The sequence below is a fragment of the Rhinolophus ferrumequinum genome, chromosome 12, assembly GCF_004115265.2.
Source record: "Rhinolophus ferrumequinum isolate MPI-CBG mRhiFer1 chromosome 12, mRhiFer1_v1.p, whole genome shotgun sequence".
Taxonomy (NCBI): domain Eukaryota; kingdom Metazoa; phylum Chordata; class Mammalia; order Chiroptera; family Rhinolophidae; genus Rhinolophus; species Rhinolophus ferrumequinum.
This window is the reverse complement of record NC_046295.1, coordinates 50,783,632-50,809,940: the sequence shown is the minus strand read 5'-3', so window position 1 is coordinate 50,809,940 and position 26,309 is coordinate 50,783,632. Positions and strand designations below refer to the sequence as shown.

Sequence of the window (26,309 nt, the reverse complement as noted above, 5' to 3'; positions counted from 1 at the left end):
TGGGGAAACTACAGAAGACGTCCCACTAAGCACAGAACAAGATGTCCATTACTAAGAAAAGAGAGAGAAGAATGGGCAAAGAACTAATCATGTAATGGAAATGTATGGGTGCAGGTGTCCTCAAAGTATTTTTATGATGTTGGTTAAACCTGAAATGTACAATTTAGAATCATGTGGACTGCAAATATATTACTTTAAAAAAATGTCTATTATAAAAAATGAAAAAGTTAAACAATGACTTCTTGTAGTTATCAATAACTAATCTGAAATCATAAGGCCTCTGAGACTAACATAATAGACGAAAAGAAAAATACTGACTAGTTTAAAAGTTAGAATAGAGGAGTCATGACATAAAGCATTAGCCAATTAGAAATTTCAAGTCAATGTATTAACCAATTCATTAAAATTCATTTAACATGTTTTCTTCAATGTGATTTAGAGTTTAGTAAGAAGAGTACAATTCCCCAAGAGGAAATATGGCCAAAAGTTCATCAATTTAGCTTTTTAAATTGTAAATAAACATTGACTGGGAAAAAAATAATTTCAAGAAGTTACTGAACGTCACCTCCTCTCCAGCTCTTCCAAAAATCACATCACAAACTCATGCCACAATACAAGGGAGAAAAGAGCACTATGGACAGTTAAACATTTAGCTTCTAGTCTCACTGCTTCCATCAACTTGCAATGGTTTGAAGCTAGTCAAAACCTCTGATAGGAAAAGGGATAAAAAAAAATTCAGGGCTTCTTCTGTAAAAAGAGAGTCCTATAGTAAATTATCTGTTGACAACCTTTTCAGAATTAGGGGTCTAGATATATTCTTTTATAAATATGGACTTTAATGGTTTTTATAGCCTATACATATAAGAAATATCACAAGACTTCATATTCTTAGCTATGAGGGCACATAAACACGCGTAATCACCTGTTGAGTCTATGACTCAGTAAGTATACACAGACCACACCCATGTTTTTATAAGGAAAAGAAAATGCTGACTATTTGACACTAATAACACTACTTCACTCTATAAGCAGCCAATACAATAAAACTGATTAATATAAAATACAAAGAAGCTAACTGGAGGCTATTAATCTGACCTGAGAGAAACACAAATATAAATTTTCTGTTCTTACAACAGTCTTCATACACAGTGGATTACATCATTCTGACTGTTCCAATCATATGAAATCTGAATGATTTTTCTCATCAAAACAAAGAAGTAACAGACCTTTGCCCATCAAACTTGAGAATTCATATCCCCAGGGGAACACTGTGTAGTACCAGGGAACAAACAACACAAAGATGACACAAATTCATACAATGTCAAGGATTTGAGGGGAGAAGGTAAGGGTTGTTAAGTAATTTTACAGGCAAATAAAATATTTTTATGTTAAAATAAACACCAGAATAAATGACTATCAAGTTCTATCAAGTTAAGAAACAGATTATTTCTATTTTATTTAAACTATTCCAACACATAAAATGGAAACAAATATAGTTTTGCAGTTTATTGCCTGTCTCCCCACTAGCTCTTAAGTACCATGAGGATAGGAACCACTTTTATTTTATTCACCACTGCATAAAGCAGTGTCTGTAAGTAGTGTTCAGTTAAGTACCTAATTCTGCCAAATTCTCAAGTTATTATATAAGATCAGCATAATACTAATACCAAAACTTGAAGGATAGCAGAAAAAATAAAATAAGAAACAAAGTCTTATTTATTTACTTTATTTTATTTTTTAAGGAGGTCGCAGCTCACAGTGGCCCATGTGGGCATTGAACCGGCAACCTTGACGTTATTACCGTGTTTCCCCGAAAATAAGACCTAACCGAAAAATAAGCCCCAGCATGATTTTTCAGGATGACATCCCCTGAACACAAGCCCTAACGCGTCTTTTGAAGCAAAAATCAATATAAGACCCGGTCTTATTTTCGGGGAAACACAGTAGCACCATGCTCTAACCAACTGAGCTAACTGGCTACCCCTAAGTCATAGATATTTATAAATGTCTATGCAGTATTCCCCCCTTACGCACAGGGAATACGTTCCAAGACCCACCACAGTGGATGCCTGAAACCATGGATAGGACTGAACCCTATATATACTATGTTTTTATCTACACATACATAACTATGATAAAGTTTAATTTATAAGTTAGGCACAGTAAGAGATTAACAATAACTAATAATAAAACAGAACAATTAAACCAATATACTGTAATAAAAGTTATGTGGATGTGGTCTCTCTCCAGTAATATTTTATTTTTCAGTCCAAACCTATTCCTGAATCTGTGTAATCATCTTACTTGCAGTAAATGGCTTGGTATCGCTCGTTTCAGGGGATTCATTCATACAGGTTCACTGCCTTCTGGCCCAACACACTGCCATCAATCGGGACAGGTTTTCTGTTCATGTCTTCAACCCACAAATGTAATGCCTTTTCCATCTTAACTAAGCACTTATGCATTGTGGCTGTAATTTTTGCATTTTCGACACAGCAAAGCTGTCATGAATTTCTTTTTCCTTCCTCACAATTTCACTGAGAGAAGATTCATTCTTACTGCAGATCTTAGCATCTTCAGCATGATTTTTCAAATTTTCCTAATTAAGTCAAGAACTTTCACCTTTTCACTTAAGAGGAACACTTTATTGCTTCTCTTTGGTATGTCCGAATTGCCAGCATCACTACTCCTGTGCTTTGAGTCTATTATTACGTAAAATAAGGGTACTTGAACACAAACACTGCAATACTGTGACAATCAATCTGATAACCAAGACAGCTACTAAGTGACTAACAGGTAAGTAGCGCACACAGCACAGAAACACTAGACAAACGGATGACTCACGTCCTGTCCAAGATGGAGGGGGACGGTGTGAGATTTCATCACACTACTCAGAATAGTGATCAATTTAAAACTTATGAATTGTTTATTTCTGGAATTTTTGATTTAATATTTTCCAACCACAGTTGACCACAAGTAACTGAAACCATGGGAAGCAAAACAATGGATAACGGGGAACGACTGTATTTGTATTTATATACACACAACCAAATTCTAATTAAAACTATTACTCTAATTAAAAGTAGTAATAGTAATTACTACTAATTAAAATAGTAGTAAATTGAATTAAACAGCAAACTCCTAGCTGTAGAGAACTTTTCAGGAAAAATGATAGTTTCCTTCCACACAAAATATCAAAGGAAAAAGAAGAAAGATGGAAAAGAAGCAATCTACGTAGCATGTACCAATCAACCTAACATTATTGGCACTTGTGACACTAGCTCTACTTACAAACCTAAAGGTACATACAATATGTACACAAAAGAATCTTCTATATTTTACAACTGAGAAATCTTAATATGAAAGAATTTCTAATAAAAGAACACAAAAAGTGCAAAGCAGGTCTTTTGACAAATCTTAGTTGCTTTATAGATATCTATCAAAATGGCTGTAATTTACCTAATAACAAAATTTAACATATTCTACTTACCAATAAAAACAAAGATTATCAAGAGAATCTAAAGGGAATTATCATAAGGATTAAATAAGATAATGCAAGCAATAGTTAACAGTGTCTACTGGCATCTCCTCATCTTCCTAAATCTTTTTTTTTTTTATCTTCCTAAATCTTATTTTAAGAAAGGTAGTTCTTATACTTACTCTAAAGAACAAAGAAAAAAAACTGCTACCAAAAGACCATCACCTATAGTAAGAAACCCATTCATTTTTATATTGACGTGAGTCTTTGACAAACAGAAAACTCTGTATAAGGCTTAAAAATGTAATTTCAGCATATGTACGTTCGAAATTTTTTGAAACACCCCTGGAAAATAAACAAACTCTATCATCCTCCAAACAATAAGAAAATGTTCCATCTCTCCTCTCACTATCATGTAAAGTTCAGAAAAGTTTTTAAAAGAATGAGGATGCTGGCATATTTTATTTTAGACTAAAAAAGAAAATCATAGCACATTATAAAAACTTCAACACAGGGGACTATGTCCATTAACAAAATATTAATATTACTTTTTCTTATCCATGTTGAATAGAAATACAAATCCTACGAGGTTGTTAAAACCAAGTTACTCAAAAATAACATCCCAGTGTCTGTCTAACTAGAATTACCAACTGCAAAGTCACAAGTATGACATATTGGTTTATTCTATCACAGAAGCAGAAACACTGTTTAGGAAATTCCAAATACAAAAGGTTTGCTTAACGTGAAGTTTATGTAATACAGAACTACTTCTAATACAAATGTAAACATATATTAAAAATCCTTATCCCCCAATACAATTTTATGGACTCAATCAATACAATGCACAATTATCCAACTACGTGCAAGCCAGTTAACTTACCTATAATGTTAAGTACATTATACATTATTTTCAAAAAAATGGGAAATATTGGTACTGTAAGCAAGACAGGCAGTTTGGAAACCTGACTATAACACAATGAATTCATAGATGGCTAACCTAACATTAAAAGTCAGAATACCACTGGCTTCAAATAAAAAAGCATCAATTCTTTTCTAAGTAATAACTAAGAAAAACAAGAGAAAAAGTAGTAAAACCAAAAGTTAATTCTTTGCAAAGGTCAATAAAATTGGTAAATCTGTAGGCAAGGTTCATTGGAAGGAAAAAAAAAAGAAGGCTGATATCAGGAATGCAGGAGGGAACATCACTACAGATCTTACAAAGATTAAAATACTATATAGAAATAATTTTACGACTAAAGTTTCACATTTTAAATGAACCAATTTCTTAGGGGGGGAACTACGAAAGCTCACCCAAAAAGAAATAGCCTCAATAGCCTTATATCTATTATTAAAGAAATTAAATTTGTAGTTAAAAAATTTATCATAAAGAAAATTCAGTGCCCAGATGGCTTTACTGATGAAATCTATCAAACGTTTAAGGAAGAAATAATACCAATTTTACCCAAACCCTTCCAGAACATTAGAGGAAGGAATACTTCCCCTCATTCTTTAAGACAAACATTACCTTGACACCAAAGCAGCCAAAGGTATTACAAAGAGAGAAAACTACAGAATAATATCCCTCATGAACATAAATACAAAAATTCTTAACAAAATTTTAACAACTCGAATCCAACAATATATACAAAGCACAATATAGCATGACAAAGGTGGGGGTTTTCCCAGGAATGCATATTGGCTAAATATATTAATTTTTTTTAAAAAAAAATCAGTAAGTCATCATATTAAAACTAAAAAAGAAAAATCATGATTATCTCAAGACACAGAAAGAACACATGACAAAATCCAATACCCATTCCTCAAAAAACTTTCAACAAACTAAGATAAACTTGATAAAGAACATCTATAAAAAAAAAAACCTACAGTGAACATCTTACCTAATGGTAAAAGACTTTTCTCTTAAGTTCAGGAATAAGGCAAGGATGTCCACTTTCATTACATTGTATTGGAGGTCCTAGCCGGTGCAACAAGACAAAAAAAGAAATAAAAGGCATTGAGATTGGAAAAAGCAAGTAACAGCTGTCTTTATTCACAGTATGATCTGCAGAAAATCTAGTGGAATCTCCAAAAGAGTACTAGAACTAATACATGAATTTATCAAGGTTGGAGAATATAAGATCAACACATCCAGGTGTGATCAAAACATATAATGCTGCTGCAAAGTGCCATCCAACGGAAAGGCAGGGATCTTCAAGACCGGAAGCGGCGCTTCAAACCTTAGTAACAGTGCGTGACAAGTTTCAACTTGTTCGGTGCAATAGGGTGTAAGCTACGGTTGAGAGAAGGTGTGTTTTAAAGTGTGCCGTAAATCATGGATCACGAACAACGCATTAACATAAAATTTTGTTTCAAACTGCAAAAAAGTGCTAAAGAGACACATGAAATGTTAAAATTAGTTTATGGTGATGCTACAGTGACCATGAAGACGGTTTACAAGTGGTTCACACGATTTCTTAATGGTTGTGAATCGACTGAAGACTAGGAGAGATCAGGATATCCTTCAACATAAAAAACCCCAGAGAATGTTGAAAGAGTAAGGGAAATGATTCGATCAAGCAGGCAACTGACTATTAGGGAAATTTCTGAGGATCTGAACCTCTCTTCCGGTTCCATTCAAAGCATTTTAACAACAGATTTGAACATGAGGCGAGTGAATGCGAAATTTATTCCACGCGTTTTGACCCTCTAACAAAAGCAACAGCATTTGTCAGTTTTGTTGGAGTTGCGCAATCGTGCCACTTCAGATTCCAGATTTTTAAGACATGTTATCATGAGAGATAAAACTTGGGTCTACAGTTATAATCCTGAAACCAAGGTTCAGAGTTCTCAATGGAAATCACCCAGTTCTCTTCATGCGAAAAAAGCACGTCAATCAAAATCTAACATCACGGTGATGTTAATTGTGGTTTTTGTTTGACCTTGATGGAATTGTGCAAGCTGATTTTGTACTCAGGAACACTACGATGAACACTGAATATTGTAAGGGCATATTAGAGAGTTTAAGAAACGATGTGTGGAGAAAATGGCCTGAGAAATGGGCAAACAGTTTCATCCTCCATCATGACAATGCTCCATGTCACACATTGCTTCTGGTACGGCAATTTCTCTCAAGTAAAAGCATTACGATGTGTCCTCATCCACCTTATTCACCGGATCTGGCACCACGTGACTTCTGGCTCTTCCCCAAAGTCAAAATGACCGTAAAAGGTAAATGTTTTGAATCGATTCAGGACATCGAGGACAGCACAACTAAAGACACTCACGAAAGAGGACTTCCAGAACTGCTTCAGAAAGTGGCAGGTACGATGAGATAGTGTGTTAGAAGCGAGGGGGAGCATTCTGAGGGGGCTTAATAGCAATGTACCTTTTACTATAATACATTTTTTTAATTTGAACATTCCATATTTATTTATCCCACCTCGTAATAATCAATTGCATTCTTATATACAAGCAATGACCAATCAGAAATTGCAAATTTAAAAATCACCATTTATGTAATAGCACCAGAAATTATGAAACATTTAGGGATATATCCGACAAAAAATGTGCAATACCTGTACAGTGAAAACTAAGACTGTTCAGCCTACTATAACAAAATACCACAAACTAGGTGGCTTATAAACGGCACGAAAGTGTTTCTCACAGTTCCGAAGGCTGGGAAGTCCAAGATCAAGGCACCAGCAGATTTGGTGCCTGGTGAGAGTCTACTTCCAGGTTCACTGACAGCTGTCTTTTCACTATAACATCACTTGACCATGGAATGGGGCACGGAAGCTCTCTTGGGCCTCTTCATAAGGGCACTAATCCCATTCTGATCCCACCTGGCCTTCTCCCACCTTCATGTAATCTTCCTTACTATCCTTCTTAATCTCAAATGCATTTTAAAAACCTGCAAACTGTTATTCTCTAAAGCATTTTTATCAGTCTGTTGAGATCTTGCTTCCAGTTTATCCTGTTTAATTCAAATAAATTTTTATAAAAATTCTCTACAGGATTGGACATTCTTACATTTACAGGTGAAAACAGTAAAGGAGAATAAGAGGTACAAAGTTTCAATTATAAAATAAAAAAGCCAGGGAGATGTAGTATACAGCAAGGGAACACAGTCAATAATATTGTAATAACTTGGCATGGTGAAAGATGGTTATTAGACTAATGTGGTGATCACATCATAAGCTATGAAAATGTTGAATCACTACATTATACACCAGAAATTAATATACTATTGCATGCCGACTACGACTACGATTTTAGGAGGTCCAAGATGACAGCGGCATGCATAGGAAGACAATATGACCTCGTCCCTCCCATGAGCAAACTTAAACATACACATATATGGAGAGCATTTATTCCTGTGAGACAACTGAGGACTGAATGAACAGCTTCTGAACAAGCAAGAGAAAGACACCAAACAGAGAAGGCTGGGAAACCATGGGAGCCCTCCTGGAGCTGCAGGAACACTCTGGCCAGGAGGAGCCCTTAAGAGCGACTGTTCACATCCACCTCTACTTCCACAGGGTGGGCAGGAGCTCTGCTAAGGCACTCTGGCCTACCTGTAAGATCACCAGCACGTTCCCAGTTACATTACCGGACAAAGGAAAAAAGCAGGAACAACCGGGCATCACCACACACCTCCCAGCGGGGAGAGCCACTCAAGCCCAGCAAGCCAGTGCCCCAAGCACTATAAGCACCTGCCTAGCTCCAACCTACTTCCAAAAACTACCCAACACATAAAGCCTACACAGAGCTTGTTTATACACAAGACCACTTCCTGTACAACAACAACAACAAAAGATTGTATAAGTTGGCTGAAGAGCCATGCGAGCTCTCCAGGGACTGTGGGAATTCTCCAGGGTCAGAGGGAAGGGATGAGTGCATTATTTACATCCCCCTTCACTTCCATGGGGGCGGAGGGGGGGGTGCACCTCTATCCAGGTGCTCTGGTCTAACTGCAAGGTCTCTGACAGCGTGTTCCCAGATGCATCACCCAAGCCCATTTCAGCCCCGAACAAAGGGAGCAAGCAGGAACAACAGGGTATTACTACACAGAGCTGGCTTCCCCACCCGGAACCACTCTGGCTTGACAGGCCAGTGCCCCGGACGCCCTAGGCATCCAACTCAGCTCCTAGCAGCCTGCCAAAACACCTGGTACACACAGCCTACATAGAGGCCCCCTTTCTCAAGACTCGGAGAGACAGCTGTTTTGTCTAATTCATATAAACAAACATAGAAAGTCAAACAAAATGAAAAATTAGTATCTCTTAAATGAAGGAACAAGAAAAGTCCCCAGGAAAAACCCCTACGGAAATGGAGATAAGTAATTTGCCTGATAAAGAATTCAAAGAAATGATCGATCATAAAGATGCTCACCAAACTTGAGAGTGGAATGGAGGAACTTAGGGAGAACTTCAACAGAGTTAGAAAGTGTAATAATGAACCAAGCAAACCTAAAGAATACAATAACTGAAATGAAAAATACATTAGAAGGGCTCAACAGTAGATTAACCAAAACAGAAGAACAGACCAATGAACTGAAAGACAGATTAATGAAAGTCAACCAACCACAACAACAACAACAACAACAAAAGAATTTTAAAAAAGAGAACAGGGAGTGGCCAGTTGGCTCAGTTGATTAGAGCGCAGTGCTCATAACACCAAGGTCGCTGGTTCCATTCCCACATGGGCCAGTGAGCTGCGCCCTCCACAACTAGATTGAAAACAATGACTAGACTTGTAGCTGAGCTGCACCCTCCACAACTACATAGACTGAAAACAATGACTTGACTTGGAGCTGATGAGTCCTGGAAAAACACACTGTTACCCAATATTCTCCAATAAAAATTAAAAAAAAAAAAGAAGAAGAATAGTCTAAGGGATCTCTGGAATAACAACATGCCCTCAAATATTCGCATTATAGGGAATCCCAGAAGAAGAGAGAAAGAAACTGAAAGCTTTTTTCAAAGAAACAGTGACTGAAAACTTTCCTAACCTGGGAAAGGAGAAAGACATCCAGGCCCAGGAAGTACTGAGAGTTCCAAACAAGATGAACCCCAAAAGACCCACACTAACATATAATTAAAATGGTAAAAGTCAGAAGTTAAAGAGATAATCTTGAAGTAATCAAGGGGAAAACAGGCTGATAGCCCGTAGGCTATCAGCTGATTTATCAACAGCAACTTTACAGGCCAGAAGGGAATGGCAGGACATAATTAAAATACTGAAAGAAAGGAACCTACTAACTAGTATAATTTAACCAACAAGGTTATTCAGATTTGAAGGAGATAAAGAGTTTCCTGCACAAGCAAAAACTAAAGGACTTCATCATCATTAAAATAGATTTACAAGAAATGCTCCAGGATCTTTAACAAGAAAAAAAGAGGTCCTAACCAGAAATAAGAAAATATCAGAAAGGGAAAAAAAAAAAACTCACAAGTAAAGCCAAATGTTTAACAAATATAGCATATCAGCCATTTTTTATTTAAAGATTTTATCGGGGAAGGGGAACAGGACTTTATTGGGGAACAGTGTGTACTTCCAGGACTTTTTCCAAGTCAAGTTGTTGTCCTTTCAGTCTTAGTTGCGGAAGGCGCAGCTCAGCTCCAAGTCCAGTGGCCGTTGTTAGTTGCAGGGGGCGCAGCCCACCATCCCTTGCGGGAGTCGAGGAACCATCAACCTTTTGGTTGACAGGATGCGCTCCAACCAACTGAGCCATCTAGGAGCTCAGCGGCAGCTCAGCTCAAGGTGCCGTGTTCAATCTTAGTTGCAGGGAGCACTGCCCACCATCCGGCAATCCGACTCGAACCGGCAACCTTGTGGTTGAGAGCCCACTGGCCCATGTGGGAATCGAACTGGCAGCCTTCGGAGTTAGGAGCATGGAGCTCTAACCACCTGAGCCACCAGGCCAGCCCCCCTATCAGCCATTTTAAAAGCTACTGCAAAAGTCAAAAGAAAAATGTATTAAACTCAAACTACAAGGTTGCTCAAAAATTACGGTGAATGTTCCTGCTGAATGCCATACAATGGAAAGGCAGGGATCTTCAATACGGGAAGCGGCGCGTCAAACCTTAATAACTGTGTGTGACAAGTTTCAACTTGTTCAGTGCAGTCAACCGGGTGTGAGCTGCAGTTGAGAGAAGGTGTGTTTTAAAGTGTGCCGTAAATCATGGATCATGAACAACGCATTAACATGAAATGTGCAAACGATTTCATCCTCCATCAGGACAACGCTCCATATCACACATCGCCTCTGGTATGGCAATTTCTGTCAAACAAAAATATTACGATGTGTCCTCATCCACTTTATTCACCAGATCTGGCACCGTGCAACTTCTGGCTCTTCCCCAAAGTCAATATGACCATAAAAATTATAAATTTGGAATCAATTCAGGATACCGAGGCAACCACGGAAGCATAACTAAAGACACTCATGAAAGAGGACTTCCAGAACTGCTTCAGAAAGTGACAAGAGTGATGGGATAAGTGTGTTCAAAGTGAGGGGGTATGTTTTGAGGGGGATAAATGGCAATGCATCTTTTACTGTAATAATTTTTTTTATTTGAACATTCACCATACGTTTTGATAACACCTTGTACAATAAGTAGTTAGGAGATACAAAACACAAAAAAATATGATATTAAGGAATTACTGTTGATGGTTGGATATGATAACAGTATTGCGTTTATGAAGGAAAATGTCTTCATTAAAAAAATTACATAATTAAGTATTCTCATGTGAAATTTCTATAACTTTAAAATATTTCATGGCCAGGCCGGTGGCTGGAGCTCCGTGTTCCTAACTCCGAAGGCTGCCGATTCAATTCCCACATGGGCCAGTGCCGGATGGCCCAGCTGGTTGGAGCGCGGGTTCTCAACCACAAGGTTGCCAATTCGACTTCCGCAAGGGATGGTGGGCTGTTCCCCCTGCAACTAGCAATGGCAACAGGCCCTGGAGCTGAGCTGCGCCCTCCACAACTAAGATTGAAAAGGACAACAACTTGACTTGGGAAAAAAAAAAAAGTCCTGGAAGTACACACTGTTCCCCAATAAAGTCCTGTTCCCCTTCCCCAATAAAAAATATTTTTAAAAAGTAAAATAAAATAAACTATTTCAGAAAAAAATAAGATAGCAATGTTAATTGTTAAGTACTGTCAAACGGATACCCAAGAGATTGTACACAATTACTGAAACCACTGTCAAAAAAGTATAGTAAGACAGACACATATAAATAGAATTCTAAGAGAAGAGGTATGTTATCTGGCTTCCTTTTTTTTTTCCCCCAGTGGAAAAACTAGCTAAATAATTACTACTTCCTTGTTTCCCCCCACTTAAATCTCATTACCAAATTTTGCTGTTTATGAAAAACTATCCCTGCCTGGTCACAAAAAAAGAAATGTCTCAGGCTTCATGCTTCATTCACTCAACATTTGCTTAATATGTACCTATTATTATTGCTTGGTACTGCTCTAAGTGGCAGCAGTAACGGGACAAAATCCTTCATTAAAATTAATTCTAATAGAGAGAGACAAACATTAAGCATAAATGAAGAAATAAAAGTTTCTGAGAATTTCTGAATAAAATGCAATATATTAGCTCCAGTAAATAAGTCTATTAGCTGACAGTAAAAAAAGTATCATGTTTCTAATGAATGTTGAAAACTTTATAGTTTTCAAAACTATACGTAAAGCCTCATGTAGTTTTCAAAATACTATCACATATATCATCTTATCTGAGCTTCACATGCTATGAGATATAAGCAGTTATTACTATCCTCATCTTATAAATTAAAAAGTTCAAGGCTGAAAGAGATGCTCAGTTTTTAAATGGAAAACCAGAACTAGAACTTTAGATCTTTCAATTCACTGTCCTGTTATAATACAATCTCTCACAGCAAAAGACACTAATCGAAAAGCTTATAATAAAGTAAAAAAGAATCCCAAATCAAACTACATGTTTTAGTAAATTCAGAACCTTACTATTCCAAATATGGTCCATGGACCATCAACATAACCTAGGAGCTTGTCTAGAAATGCACAATCTCAAGTCTACCCACAACTACTGACTCAGAATCTACATTTTACCAAGATCACCAGGTAATCTATATGCACACTAAAATTTGAGAATCACTGATCTAGAAAATCATTGTCCAACAGAAATTTCTATGATGATCTACACTGTCTATGTGGCTACTGTATTGAACAGGACAGATCTCAAACATCTCAAACTAGAACTGAGCCCTAAAATAATTTCTTCCAATACTAAGTAAGACTCCGTTACCCTAATATGTACACTCTTTCACTAAGCATACTGCCAGTAATACACACCAAAAACGTTTTTTTACAAAGACCCAACTCAAAAAGTACAGTATCCTAGACACATCTGTAATAAGCCCTACACACCTTATTACTGACTACAGTATGGAAGGTACATTTATAAGATTCTCATTTAGTAATCTAACAATTTTGTTTAATATAGGCCCTCAAAGAAGAAATGTTTAGTTATCTTGGAATTCTGCTTATGTAAAACACCTAGGTCTCTGAATAAGCTAGAATTTCCTGTTCCAGAAAAGGGATGGACAGGATATAAACACTTCAAGACTTTTGGTGATTATTAAAATATGTTCAGAACAAAATTTGTGGTAGGTTGATTTATTTCCTGTTGTTAGAATGACGAAGAGAATAACCTTTTATGGAAGAAATTAAACATTTCCAATTTTGAGAATTCACAAGCTACCCCTAAAATCCACTCCATATAATAATTTGTAATTTGGCTGACATTTGACTTTGAATCCCACCCGTGAAAGGAATCGCTTATCTGATAAAGAGTAGTATAAAGTATAACTCATCAAAAGAAGTTACTGTTCATCTCCTTCCCCAACCAAATTGTAGAAGGAAATGTTAACACTGAAAGCTATAGGAAGATGTTAGGATTAGAAAGATTCCATGGTCACCAATAAGGGGAGAAATGAGAAGGATACAAACCCTGCCTGGGACTAAGACCATGATGACGAGACGCAGTACAAGGTAAGCCAAGCCAGCCGGACCCTGAGTCTCCAATGGGCTGTTAACGGAGGCTAGAGATAGGCCAGCCAGCAGTAATAATCAGACGACTGGGAGTTAAAGTTAGCTGAAGAGTGAGTTTAACATCAAATCTCTACCTTTGTTGCTCTATTTACCCATCAAATCCAATGGTAACAAAAATGTTTACATTATACTCTTCTATATGCTATAAGGGACATTCTAAACTATGGTAGTAATGCAAGATCTCAAAGATCTAGGGACATACCTTTTACAAATATCACTATACACTATTTGCAGCATAATGTCTGGTGGATGTTTTATATCACATGATCTTTGCCAGGATCAAACATTTAACTTCTCAGAACACTTCCTAAAGTCAAGGAAGTGCCTAGTCGTCTTATAGGGAAAAAAAAGTTTTTAACAGGCTTTAATATACAACGGAGAAAATCAAATGCCCCAAGATAGATAGATAGATAGATATAATAGACAGATCTTAAGAGATAAGGGTTTAATGATGGATAGGATTCACACAAGTCCAAGAAACTGGGCAAAAAGTTTAAAAACAAAGAAAAAGAAAAGCTATATACTTCCTCACTTATGTTCTAGTTGCTTTGAAATGTTCATAATGACTTTAAATAGATGTAATTTCTCCAGTATTAATAACAGTTGCTTCATTCTTCTAAATGTATCTAATACATTTAATAAATGAATTTAATAAAAGAATTCATTCATTTAATAAAAGAATTTAAATAAACATGTGATACCCACTCTAAAAAAAATACATAAGCAAGCTGTTGTTTAACTATGAAAATTTACATATTTGTCTTTTTTTCACTTAACCATGTAATTACATTCCACAGAATTTTAACCCATGTAACAAAAAACTTCCAAATTGTTTTCACAACAGCCTTTCCACAATCCACAGTTATTCTTGATAAAATGCAACACTCTAAGTACTTAGACATCAAAGAATCGTTGTGAACATAGTTTGGTAAAAATGCTAACTGCTTAAACTGAGTGACTCATTATGAATTGTTATCTAATACTGTCCACACAAGAAAGTTTCTCATTGTAAAATCAGATTATTAACATTTAGTAAAACGTACACTTCAATCATGAATCTGTTGGTTTCTCAGTTTTGGAAAATATATGGAACCTGTGTATAACGCACAATTCAAGATGCTTTGAAAACTCTCTAGTCCTATAACTGCAAAGACAACAGGAATGCAACTCCTGAGAAGTTTGCCTTTCTAATTAAGCAGATTTTGGAACTGTCAAATTAGATGCCACATTAATCTGGCATATTATAGATCGATATACTATTATATTAAAACAGCAGAAGAGAAGGATTTCCTTAATACAGAAAGCACAAACCATGAAAAAAAAGAGTGAAAAATTCAATTTATTAAAATTGTGAACTTTTCTCACGGAAAGACTATTTACATATAAAAAGACAGGTCACAAATTGGGAGAGGATATTTGCATCCCATAAATTAACAACTAATTAGTATACAAAATATATAAAGAACTCAAAAATCAATCAGAAAAAGAGAAACTCAAAATAAAAATAGGCACAGAACTTGAATATACACTTCACAGAAGCACAAATGAACAATGAACATATGAAAAGATGCTCAACTTCAGGAATTGCAAATAAAAACACAACAGATATCATTTCAAACCCACTAGATTAAAAAAAATTTAAAAGTCTGACAGTATCAAGTGTTGGGGAAGTGAAGCAACCAAAACACACACTTGCTGGCTTGACTCAGCAACCACGATACTCACATTTACCAATTCAGTGACTGAAATACTGGAAGTGTTTGGTAAGCTTTAAGCAACTGATAATGACCAATCTAGAATTCTGAGAACACATTCAGATTACTGCCAAACACAAATTTTGGTCCTTAGTGAACTGAGTCCAACCTGACTCAGTAATACAAATAAAACTTTTAGTCCCTTATCCAGTTTCTCCAGTTTATTTTGGTAAGTACAAAATATTCAGGTATTCACTTCCTCCTAGAATACTGATGACATCCTAATCAACTAAAATTTTAATTAACTATTTATCATTCCAGTAACACTACTATTTCAATGAAAACAAGTAATTTAAAATGGCATTACTTTAAAACTAGTGCTCATACTTTAAATTTACTTGATGGGAATTAGAATGGCCCTGTGACCACTTTACAGGGGCAAAATGGTGTAACAGATGAAGTATGGGCATTAAATTTGGACAAATCTGAGCTGAAATTCAGACTGTACCATTTTATAGCTGTAGCCTTAGTTCAATTACTCAATTTCCTCAACACCTAAAAAGCATGCATATCACAACCTGCCTACCTAACCAAATTGTAAGGATTAAGTGAGATTATGTAAAGTGCTTAAAAATGCCTAGCTCATTAGCACAGGCTCAGTATTAGCACCTTTCCGTTTGTAAATCTTGCTACCCTCACCAAAATTTTTAAAGCCTGAAATAACTCTCAATTCATAGGAAAATTTTACTCTTACACTCAAATTACAAGATATTGTGCCTGACTACAGGTTAGAAGAGCAATACCCTCCTTACTTCTTTTTCTAACTGAAATGAAAGGCTCTTTCCCATAAGAAATTAAATTCTGGAAAAGAAGACAGACTTTCACTTCGTGATATAGAACCAGGGATTCCCGTGCTATATGAAATAAACCCAGTTTAGAAATAAACCCAGTTGATTTCTAAGCTTCAAGCTTTTTTTGAGTCTAAGAAAAAGCTTATTTAACACTTTAAGGTACTAAGTAATACCTTTTTGCATTTACTAAGATTGTATAAAGAAAATTACATGATTAATGAACTGATGGTTGGGTTTTTGTTAGTCTGTGGGGAAAAAGTTTACGTTTAAAATAACCTACAAGTGAAAAACCTCAAAACATTAAATAATATAATTAGAGAAGAGGAAAAATTTGTAATCTACACTCTGGGCTAATTAAAATACATCTATAATGCTGAAAATACTTAAGAGAATTTTAGTCACTGAAGTAAACTTCAGGAATCTTATTTTAAATACCTCACTATAGTCAAGACATAAAATAAAAAATATGAGATAAAGTGACATTTGCCAGTCCAAGAAATGTGAACGAACAACCACTGATGAGAATTGTCTACAGACTTAATATTATTACATCAGGATACTGTCACTGTCTTCTTCAAAATCAAATGAAAAAATCTTTCAGATATATATAAAATGTGTCATGACGAGGTACTGAGGTAAATATGAAACAAAAGAAAAATTCAGGAAATTCTTATAGTCGCATACTTTAATTTTCTTCTTTGTCTTTATTTCTAAAATGATATTTTATCTTCCAATGAGGCCATAGCAAATTATCTGCTTTACAGTGATAGAGGTGCTCACTAAAGAAACATTAATATTCCCATTTCCATAATTATAATGACTCATTAATGCAACTCACAATAGGCATTCAATAAATACTGAATAAATACGAGTAGGAAGGATTAGAAACAAAAAAATTAGTTTATAAATTTCCAATTAAAAAGAAGTAAATGCAGACAATGTAATTCTTTTAGGCTTTGGACATTTTACAGTCTTTGCTATAAAATAATACAGAAACTTTCCGTTTAACAAGTTTGAGACATTAACTAGAAAAAGCTAGCTATCACTAAAGACTAAGTGCCCTGTTTTTCCCACCATCAAATCTGACAAAATTCTAAAGAGAAACTCATCATATCTATCCAAATTCTCAAATACTAATATAATACAGAACTGAGGAAAGAGAGAAAGCACTAGTAAGTGGAGTTAGAACAGAATATATTTGATAGTTAACTAAATTACCAAATCTGGTTTTGCAACACTTCCTGGTGTCTAAAAACTCTCAAAAATTTCAGTTTAATATAAAATCTATTTTTATGCCCAGCTATTCTTTTAAGAGACTAGTCTAGAAACCAGTACATGTGGCCACAACACAAAGGCCAGAGATCACTGATACAGATCAAATAAATGAACCTTAACTTGATGTTCTGCAAGAAAGATTTGGGGCTGTTTCTGAGGCCCAGGTGTACTATACAGATAAATCGCCACCCAAGAAACAACCAAAGAGGCGAGATAAACATACGTGGAGAAGACCAGACGATGTCAAAGATATCCCCAAAGATCACTCACCCCGGGTCTGGTCTCCTCCCTTTCTCCCAAATCTCATCACCTCAGGGAGAACTAAATCTGCACCTCACGTCCCCAGCTCACCCTCAATTCCCCATCACTCACCTCCTTTACTGAAACCTGGATCCCCCTTCCTGATATCCTCTAATTCCCACCGAGCTCTCACTCCAGCCAAATAGATGTCTTACTGCGCCTATCTTCCAGTAGTATATTAGTCCCCTTAATCCGAACTCATTTTCTCACATCCCATCTGCCCCCGGCCCCTTCAACTCTGGTCTCCTCACTCTGACCCTTCTCCCTGAATCCTCCCCAAGTCCCGGATATCTGGCCCCTTCGCTCTCCCACTCCCTCAGCTGCAGCCCCTTTCATCCAGCTGGGCCTCTTAGCCTCTTGCCCTGGTTCCCTCCCCCATCCTTCTCCCAGTACCGGTCCCCTCCCCCCAACTCCGCCCCTCTCTCCCAGAAAGAGGCCCCCTCACCTGAACGCCGCTGCCGCCGCCGTCCCAGAAGCCAAAAGGTGCTGGCACCGGCTGACCTCCCAGGCTCGGTCCTCGCTGAGCTCCTGACGGCCCCTAGGGAGAGCGAACGCCACCACCTTCAACTCTGCCCGCCCCGGGCCAGACCGTCTCCGTAGCCACCGCCAGTATCACAGCCGCCATGTTGAAGTCCTACTTCCCACCTCCTTCCCCTCACCGCTCCGCCCATTTGGGCGTCTGACGTCATGGCGCCGCGCCTTCCCCCGCCCCCGGTCAATGGGAGGAGCCGACAGTGATGTACCTAACGTCTTCTGTACTGCAGGTCAACTTCTGCTGCGTGAAGCGTGGCAATTGGAACTAGTGGACCCCGCTGACCCAAAGGGAGAGAGGAAAGGAGAAGATCACTGAGAGGGTAAGGCATAGGGGTTGGAGAAGCGGATTCAGGCAGGAGACTTGGAGTGAGGGGACCAGAGTTGAAGGGGCGGAGGGCAGATAGGGTATGGAAAAAATGAGTTCGGGTCAAGGAGTCTTAATACACTACTGGAAGATAGGCGCAGTAGACATCTATCTGGCGGGAACACGAGAGCCTTGAAACGCGAAGGGACGTACAAAGACTTATCAAGGAGACCTCCTTGGGAATCAGGATCGCTGGCTTTGGGCCCGCGTCTGTGACCTGGTACACGTTTATCCTTTCTGGTAATGGCGTCACTTTCTCATTTACAAATGAATGGGTTGAAAGGTGACCTCTAAAGCTCCCTGCAATCCTGACATTCAACTAGTTTAAACCAGGTAATTCAATCCCAAACTTTTACTGCCTTCTGCGATTATTGAGTGTCTTCTGGAATCAGGTGCATGGAGGATTACTAACTGAATGAGATGAATCTTTGTTTCCGAAGTTCCTAAATGGTGGGAGAAATAGAAGCATAAACAGTAAACTCCAAGAAAAATGAGAAGGTGATAATGGTGCATCAATTGATCTGGAAAAATTGACTCTTGCCTAAGGGATTTACATCTACATTTTCTGGGTACGTAAAGTGTGTGTACACTCTCGTGTCTAATTTTCCAGCCCTGTTTTCTCTCCGGAACTCCAGAGAAGATAATATTTGTACTTTAAAAGGTGCAGCAGTTTTAACTCACGAGAGAAAGTGGGCATTCCAGAAGGAGGGAGTTAAAGTGAGCAGAAAATAACTAATCGTCAATTCTGGATTATTTGCCTACTTATTTCAACAGCTAATAGACAGCCACAGAAGATTTGTGGAGAAAGCAGTGACGTGAACAAAGCTCTTCATCAGAAGAATTAAAATGACAGCAGTGAATAAAATACATAGGAGACTACATGGTAGTCTTCTGCATTGAGTAAAAGACTCACGCCTGAACTAAAGCAGAAACAGTGGGAATGGAGACTAGGGGATCAAAGGGAGCAAGATTTAGGAGACTGACCCAAGATTTAGAGACCTTCAATGTAGGAGGAGAAATCGTGAAGAAGAAGGAGCCAAGGTTTTGGGGTCTCTTACCAACAGAAACAAGAAAGACCTAAGGTTTACTAAAGTCCTAAAGGGAGAATATAATGAGTTCAGCTGGCCAAACTGATTAAGATGATGGCAGATTTTCTGGAGAAATGTTCAGGAGGTAATGTGAGCTTGGAAATCAGGAAAGAGATAAGGAGTACACATGTGTAGTATATTGGTACTCCTTAAACAAATAAAATTTTCATTTATTCATTTAACAAGTATTTATTAAGTTACTGTAATATACCAGGCACTGTTCTACACACTGGCGATACAGCAGTAAATAAGAGACCAAAAAGGAAGGAAAGGAAAAGAAGAAAGAAAAATCTCTGCTCTCACAGAGCTTACATCCTAGAGGAAAATATTTACTATTTTATTCAGAAGAAGGTGTTCAGAAGAAGAAGAAAGCAGAGGAAAGGACATAGAAAGTATCCATGGTTGAAATTCATAAAGGATGGCCAGGGAAAGGTGACATCTGACTAAAGACCTGAAGGAAGTACGGAAATGAGTCATGCAGATTTCTAGAAGAAAATGCCAAGCCAAGGGAACAGTAAGCACAAAAGCTCTGAGGTGGAAGCTCACCTTCTATGATCTGGGAACAGTAAGCAGCCCAGTGTGGCTAGAATGAAGCGAGCAAAGAGGAGAGTTGTAGGAGATGAAGGCAGAGAGGTAACAGACAGCTAAATCACATAGTGTCTTGTAGATCATTTTAAGGACTTTGGCTTTTACTCTAAGTGAGCTGAAAGCCATTGGAGAGTTTTGAGCAGAGAAGGGAAATGATCTAACTTTTTAGCAGGATCATTTTAGCTACTACACCGAGCAAGAAGGACAAGGGTAGAGGCACTTAGTGGTTATTGCAGTAATCGAAGCAGGAAATGATAGTACCATAGACTAGAGTGGTAACAGTGAAGATGATTAAAAATTGTTAGGTTCTGTGTACATTTTGAAGATAGAGCCATAAGAATTTACTCACAGATTAGTTGCACAGTGTGAGGAAATGAGAGGACTCAAGGATGGCTTTAAGGTTTTTGACTTAAATCAAATTCTTGCAGGTTTGGCTAGAAGAATGAAAATTCAGATTAATGAAAATTTCGGAGGATAGGACCCTTTGAAACACTGACAAATAGGGCATGGGAAGAGGAAGCAGAGAAAGAGATGGAAAAGTAGTGACCAGAAAAGTAGAAAAGGATTCAGAAGACTAGGGTGCCATGGAGGTTTAAGAAGGAAAAAATCTTTGGAGGTTTGTGCCTGTGGGTCTGTGCCTTTCCTCTCAAAATAGGACTCCCTGAGACCAGCGACGAGCCTCCCCCATCAGACAGGGACTTCCTGAGATTCCCCATCAGCCTAGGTCTCCTGATCCAAAATTATTTCTTTGTCTGCCTTTTTGCTTTAAGTGGGGACCAGGTTGCTGACCACCTCCTCGGCCAGCGTGCTATGTACTACTCAACCCCCAAACAGGCAACCCATCGTTAGGAAATGGGAAGTAAGTAGGGACATTTCCTGGAAAAAGACATACTTGTATACCTTCCTAGGAGTGACTTACACTTGTCAGTTTCCAGGTGTGAATCCCAGGAGTAACTGACCTATGCCCAAAAACGGCTGAATAGGCTGCCAGTCCTCTACTACCCCTGCCCTGTGTCTGTCCCCTCCCAGTGCACCAAGACGTTGCCAGCACACCTGCTGGTCTAGAGACAGCCTTTAAGGCCAGGGGGCACCAGCCTACACTCTTCCCTCATTTTCTACTCTTTCTCCCTCCCTTCATATGCTACACTTTTGTGGAGTCTAATAGCAGAGACAGGAAAGATAGACAACCAGCTCTACAGTCTTTCATTCATTTAGACACCCAGTATTGACTAAGTCCTACCACGTGCCAGGCACCATGAGTCTACAAAGGTGCTCTCAAGTGAGGGAATCAGACAGTTGTACAGATAATAACGGTGCCTGACAAATCATCACCTGAGTTCCCTAAGTAACACATTCCATGCCTGAGGAGTAAAGAGTAGTGTTTAGGTAGACTTGAGAAATCAAGGAAGACTTCATGGAGAATTGAAGCATTTAAGCTAGGCCTTAGAGGACAGGTTGAATGAAAGGTGCCCAAAGCAATTAGAACAAAGTTTGAGCAAGGGCATGGATACAGGAAAGTTCCAGGAAAATTCAGAATCAGTTAAGTAGAGGGAGATGAGGCTGGAGAGACCAAGAGGGAAGAGGTTTGGCTTGGGTTTAACAGTTCTAAGGCTGTAAGTAAAGTCATTGGCATCTTTCCTCCTGGGAAATCCAAGAGAAAAGTCAGGATGAATCCTTAGAACCTTGTAGGCCAGGTTGAAATCCTTTGCCCTCTCTCAGAAGCTTAAGGTTACAATTAAGGACTCAGGTTTCTGGGTGACCACTGAGGTTCCTTGTGATTCTAAGACCTTATGTGATGACCGTCATATGAACATGTAATTATCCTGATGGCCATGAGTGGATAAAGATGATTTCAAATTACAAGAGGATGGAAATATAAACACACACAACAACTCTAAAATATTGGAAAAGAATATGGAAGAATATTTTTTTAATCATGGGTGGGAAGAACTTTCTAATCATGACACTAAATTCACAAGCGATACAGGAAATAGTTGACAGATTTGATAATGGCAAAACACCCCACAAAGAAAGTGAAAAGATAAAGTGGAAGAAAATATTAGTGACCTGTAAAACAGAAAAAGGGTTAAGATACCCAATGTACAAAGAGTCTCTATAAATCATTAAGAAAAACAGAATGATTCAATAGAAAAATATGGATGTAATGTGTTCAAGAGACAGTTCACTAAAGAAACACAAATAGCTGCTGAACATATGAAAAGATGTTCAACATCACTGATAATTTTTAAAACAAACAAGTCCCATTTTTCACCTAACAAATTGGTAAAAGATAAAAAGGAATAATTACATCCAATGCTGACATTAATGGAGAAATAAGCATTCTTATTCATTGTTGATGGCAGTATAAATTGGTGAAACCTTCTTGTAATTTGGCAGTGACTATCACAATATATTGTGAAGTAAAAAAGCAAGTTGCAAAATAATGCTTATTGTATCCTCTTTTGCAAAAAGAAAACTAGATAGATACAGAGATGTAGAGATAGATATGTTTAAGCACAGATAAAAGATTGAAAGGATATAACTGAACCGTCAATCATGGCTCTGGAGACAGTAGGACTTGACTATAGGTGGGTGGGCAGCAAGACTTGGCACCAAGAAAGGAGGGGAAGCAGAAACCATTTAGAAGATGGCAGCCACTGCTAGAAAATGCTCCCACAGCCATAAGAAAGAGGAAGAATTACCCCGACTTCTCTCTTCCTCCTATCCTTGAATCTCCTTCCTGTGCCTCCCATTGACTGAATCTAGCTAGTATCCAGTTGGCAAAGGAGCTAGGAAATGTTTTCAGAAGAACAGAGAATGGATTTAAGAACAAATACGTAATGACCAACTTCAAAAAGTTATTGGGTAAAAAAAAAAAAAAAAAGTTATTGGGTAGTTCACAGAATCAATAAGTACATGGAGAACCAGTAGGAAAAACAGGAGAAAACCTAGTAAAAGACAAAATAGGAAGCATGGGAAGAGTCATCCTGTAAAAGAGTAAAAGCCAATTAGGCAACAGTAAAAGATAATTAATTTTATCATTTTTGTAAAAGGGTGTGGGTAGACTGTGCTGGCACTGAGCTAAAAGAGCCCTGTCCCTAGTAATTTGTTTAGCTAATATCTGAGGTCTACTATAACCCAGCCCTGTGCTGCAGTCGGAACAAAGATTACATAAGACCAGGTTTCAGTCATCAAGAAGCTTAGAAAGAAGACAAACATGTAAACAGACAATTACAATAAAGTTAAATAATCTCAGTGAGCTGCAGGACAAGGCCAGCCACTAGGCTGAACTGTGTCTTTGTGCAAGATAGAAAAAGGCACCCTCTCTGGATGCCATGCCAGGTATCCAATTTGGCAAACTGAGTGCAGCTGGATTTCAGCTCTCTCTGGACCCCTCAGCCAGGCACTTCTGTGCAGAGTACAAAGTGCACAGCCATACGTGGCTGCCCTGCTTGAGGAGGTAGAGACTAGCAGCTATGGAAGGAGAGTAGAGGTAGTCTGAGGACGTGCACCTGTGCCGCAGGAGGTTCTGGAAGCCCCGCCTCCTAGTCCAGAAGATTATTAAAACCTCAGCGATTTCATTTGCTTATGGGGCTGCTAACTGACAAGGAGTTGGCAAAGAGAACTTTCAGAAATTTGGAAAGGCTCCTTTGGAAGGAAAAATTGACAGATGGTGTTTACAGCTTTGCTTTGGTTCTCCCATCAGAGTGAATGCCAGATGTTTTCTTCTGGTTTCCAAGATAGTGCGTGAGATCTAAAAGGCTCCTTTGCCCAAAGATTAAAAATAAAAAAATATAAAAAAAACACATCGAAATACACAGTTAAGCGTGAGCACGTGGGCAAGTGAATCCTGTGCCAGGTCAGTAAAGTTTGACTTGCTACTGTTGTGAATCCACGTTTTGTTGTTACTATTCTAGTCTTTTCTTTAAGTCATGTAACATCATCAGTGGAGTTAACCAGCCACAGGACAAAATGTTATGTGGCCATTAAAAAGGATGTTATAAAGGGCAGAATTATGCACACAGTAAGTGGTTGCCAGGGGTTATGGAAAGGGGATGAACAGGTGAAGTACAGAACATTTTTAGGGGAGTAAAACTATTCTGTGTGATACTGTAACAGTGAATACATGACATCATGCATTTGTCAAAATCCAGAGAACTGTACAACACAAAGAGTAACCTTAATCTAAACTATGGACTTTAGCTAATAATAATGCATCAATACTGTTTCATTAATTGTAACATTAACTGTACTACACTAATGCGAAGTGTTAAGGAAAACTAGTGGGGCTGGGAGTATACTGGAACTCTGTACTATCTGTTCAGTTTTTTCCTATAAATCTAAAACCGTTCTGAAAAAAAAAAATGAAGTCTTAAAAAAAGAATGTTATAGAATATGAAAGTATGAAAAGATGCTTATTAAATATTGCTAAGTTTAAAAAAAGAGCGACTAACAATATATACAAGATGGTCTCATTTTTGTAAAATTATACATACACTATATAATTTTGAATTTGAAATTCTGAAAGTATATATGCCACAATATTTACAAGGTTACTCTTGCTGGAAGGATTATGGGTAATTTTTAATTTCTTCTTTTTGCAGGCTTACTTAAAAATGTTTTTAAACATTTTTATCATACAAAACACACGACTGCTTTCCCATCGTAAACAGTTCAAACAATAGGAAGTGTATTTTAGTATATTGTGATGTGCTCCCCAGATCTCCACTCTTCAAAACTGAAACATTCATTCCCCCAGCTGCTGGGAGTGTTAATGACTGATAGCTTGCAGTTAAGCATCCCACATAAACTTATCTAAGAAAAGCTGCTTCGTTTAAAAATCACGCCATTGGGGCCAGCCCGGTGGCTCAGGCTGTTGGAGCTCCGTGCTCCTAACTCCAAAGGTTGCCGGTTCAATTCCCACATGGGCCAGTGGGCTCTCAACCACAAGGCTGCCAGTTCAACTCCTCGAGTCCCGCAAGGGATGGTGGACTCTGCCCCCTGCACCTAAGATTGAACACGGCAGCTTGAGCTAAGCTGCCTCCCGGATGGCTCAGTTGGTTGGAGCGCGGGCTCTCAACCACAAGGTTGCCAGTTCGATTCCTCGAGTCCCGCAAGGGATGGTGGGCAGCACCCCTGCAACTAAAGATTGAACCTGGCACCTTGAGCTGAGCTGCCACTGAGCTCCCAGATGGCTCAGTTGGTTGGAGCGCATTCTCTCAATAAGGTTGCCAGTTTGACTCCTGCAAGGGATGGTGGGCTGCGCCCCCTGCAACTACCAACGGCAACTGGACCTGGAGCTGAGCTGCACCCTCCACAACTAAGACTGAAAGGACAACAACTTGACTTGGAGGGGAAAAAAATTATGCCATCTTCCCCAGGGCAGCCTACATTCAAAGACCCGGTTACCCTGGCCCCAAATAGGGACAATTCTGCAGAGCCATCCTAGTGCCAATACTCTGCGTGGAATAGACTGAAGCTTTTTTTGTGAATGCACTGCAGTCTAGCTTCTCCTGCCCAATTCTGCTTCCTTAACTTTCCCACAATGATCCTGAAAGCACTCTCCAATAAACTTTCAGGATCCAAATCTGTCTGCTTCTTAGAGTACCTGATTAACAATAATTGGTGCCAGGAGTGAGCCAACAAAGCAAACTCTAAAGTGGGATTTGGGAGTTGGGTCACTCACCAACCTGTTGGCAATAAGGATACCATCACTAGTGGTAGGTGGAGCATGGTGGCTCCTAGCATGTAATAGTAATGCAATTGTTAAAATTTTTACTAGTGGTAAATTGAAATGTTTTGCCCAAGGAAAGGAATGCGTGGGGAGTGGGGGAGCATAACGTATCAGGCTTTTGAGAATAGGATGTTTGTTGTTGAGAATAGGAGAAAGACTGCAAAGGCTAAGTGTGAAAGTCATAGGGCCTTTTTGGTAATACAGGGAGACTGTCATCTCCTGCAGCCAGATGGTAGATAAACCTGATGATCAGGATCAGGCCCAGGACTTCATGAGATTCGCAGAGGTGCAGAGAAGTCGAATT

The 26,309-nt window shown here is 38.3% G+C and overlaps 1 protein-coding gene across 4 annotated transcripts in view; it reads right to left on the bottom strand.

Annotated features, from left to right (window-relative positions):
• The window catches only part of UBAP1 (ubiquitin associated protein 1), a 54,045-nt gene extending 35,672 nt beyond the window's left edge, over positions 1 to 18,373 (bottom strand). For 2 of the 4 annotated variants that reach the window (XM_033122492.1, XM_033122494.1), the window contains exons 1-2: positions 18,143 to 18,337; positions 5,377 to 5,453 (exon numbers count right to left, since the gene is read on the bottom strand). The gene's annotated coding sequence lies outside the window, so the exon portion shown is untranslated. Of the gene's footprint in view, positions 1 to 5,376; positions 5,454 to 18,142 lie in introns of all 4 variants that reach the window. The other 2 variants (XM_033122491.1, XM_033122493.1) reach the window with 2 other exon arrangements.
• Between the last annotated feature and the right edge of the window lie 7,936 nt (positions 18,374 to 26,309).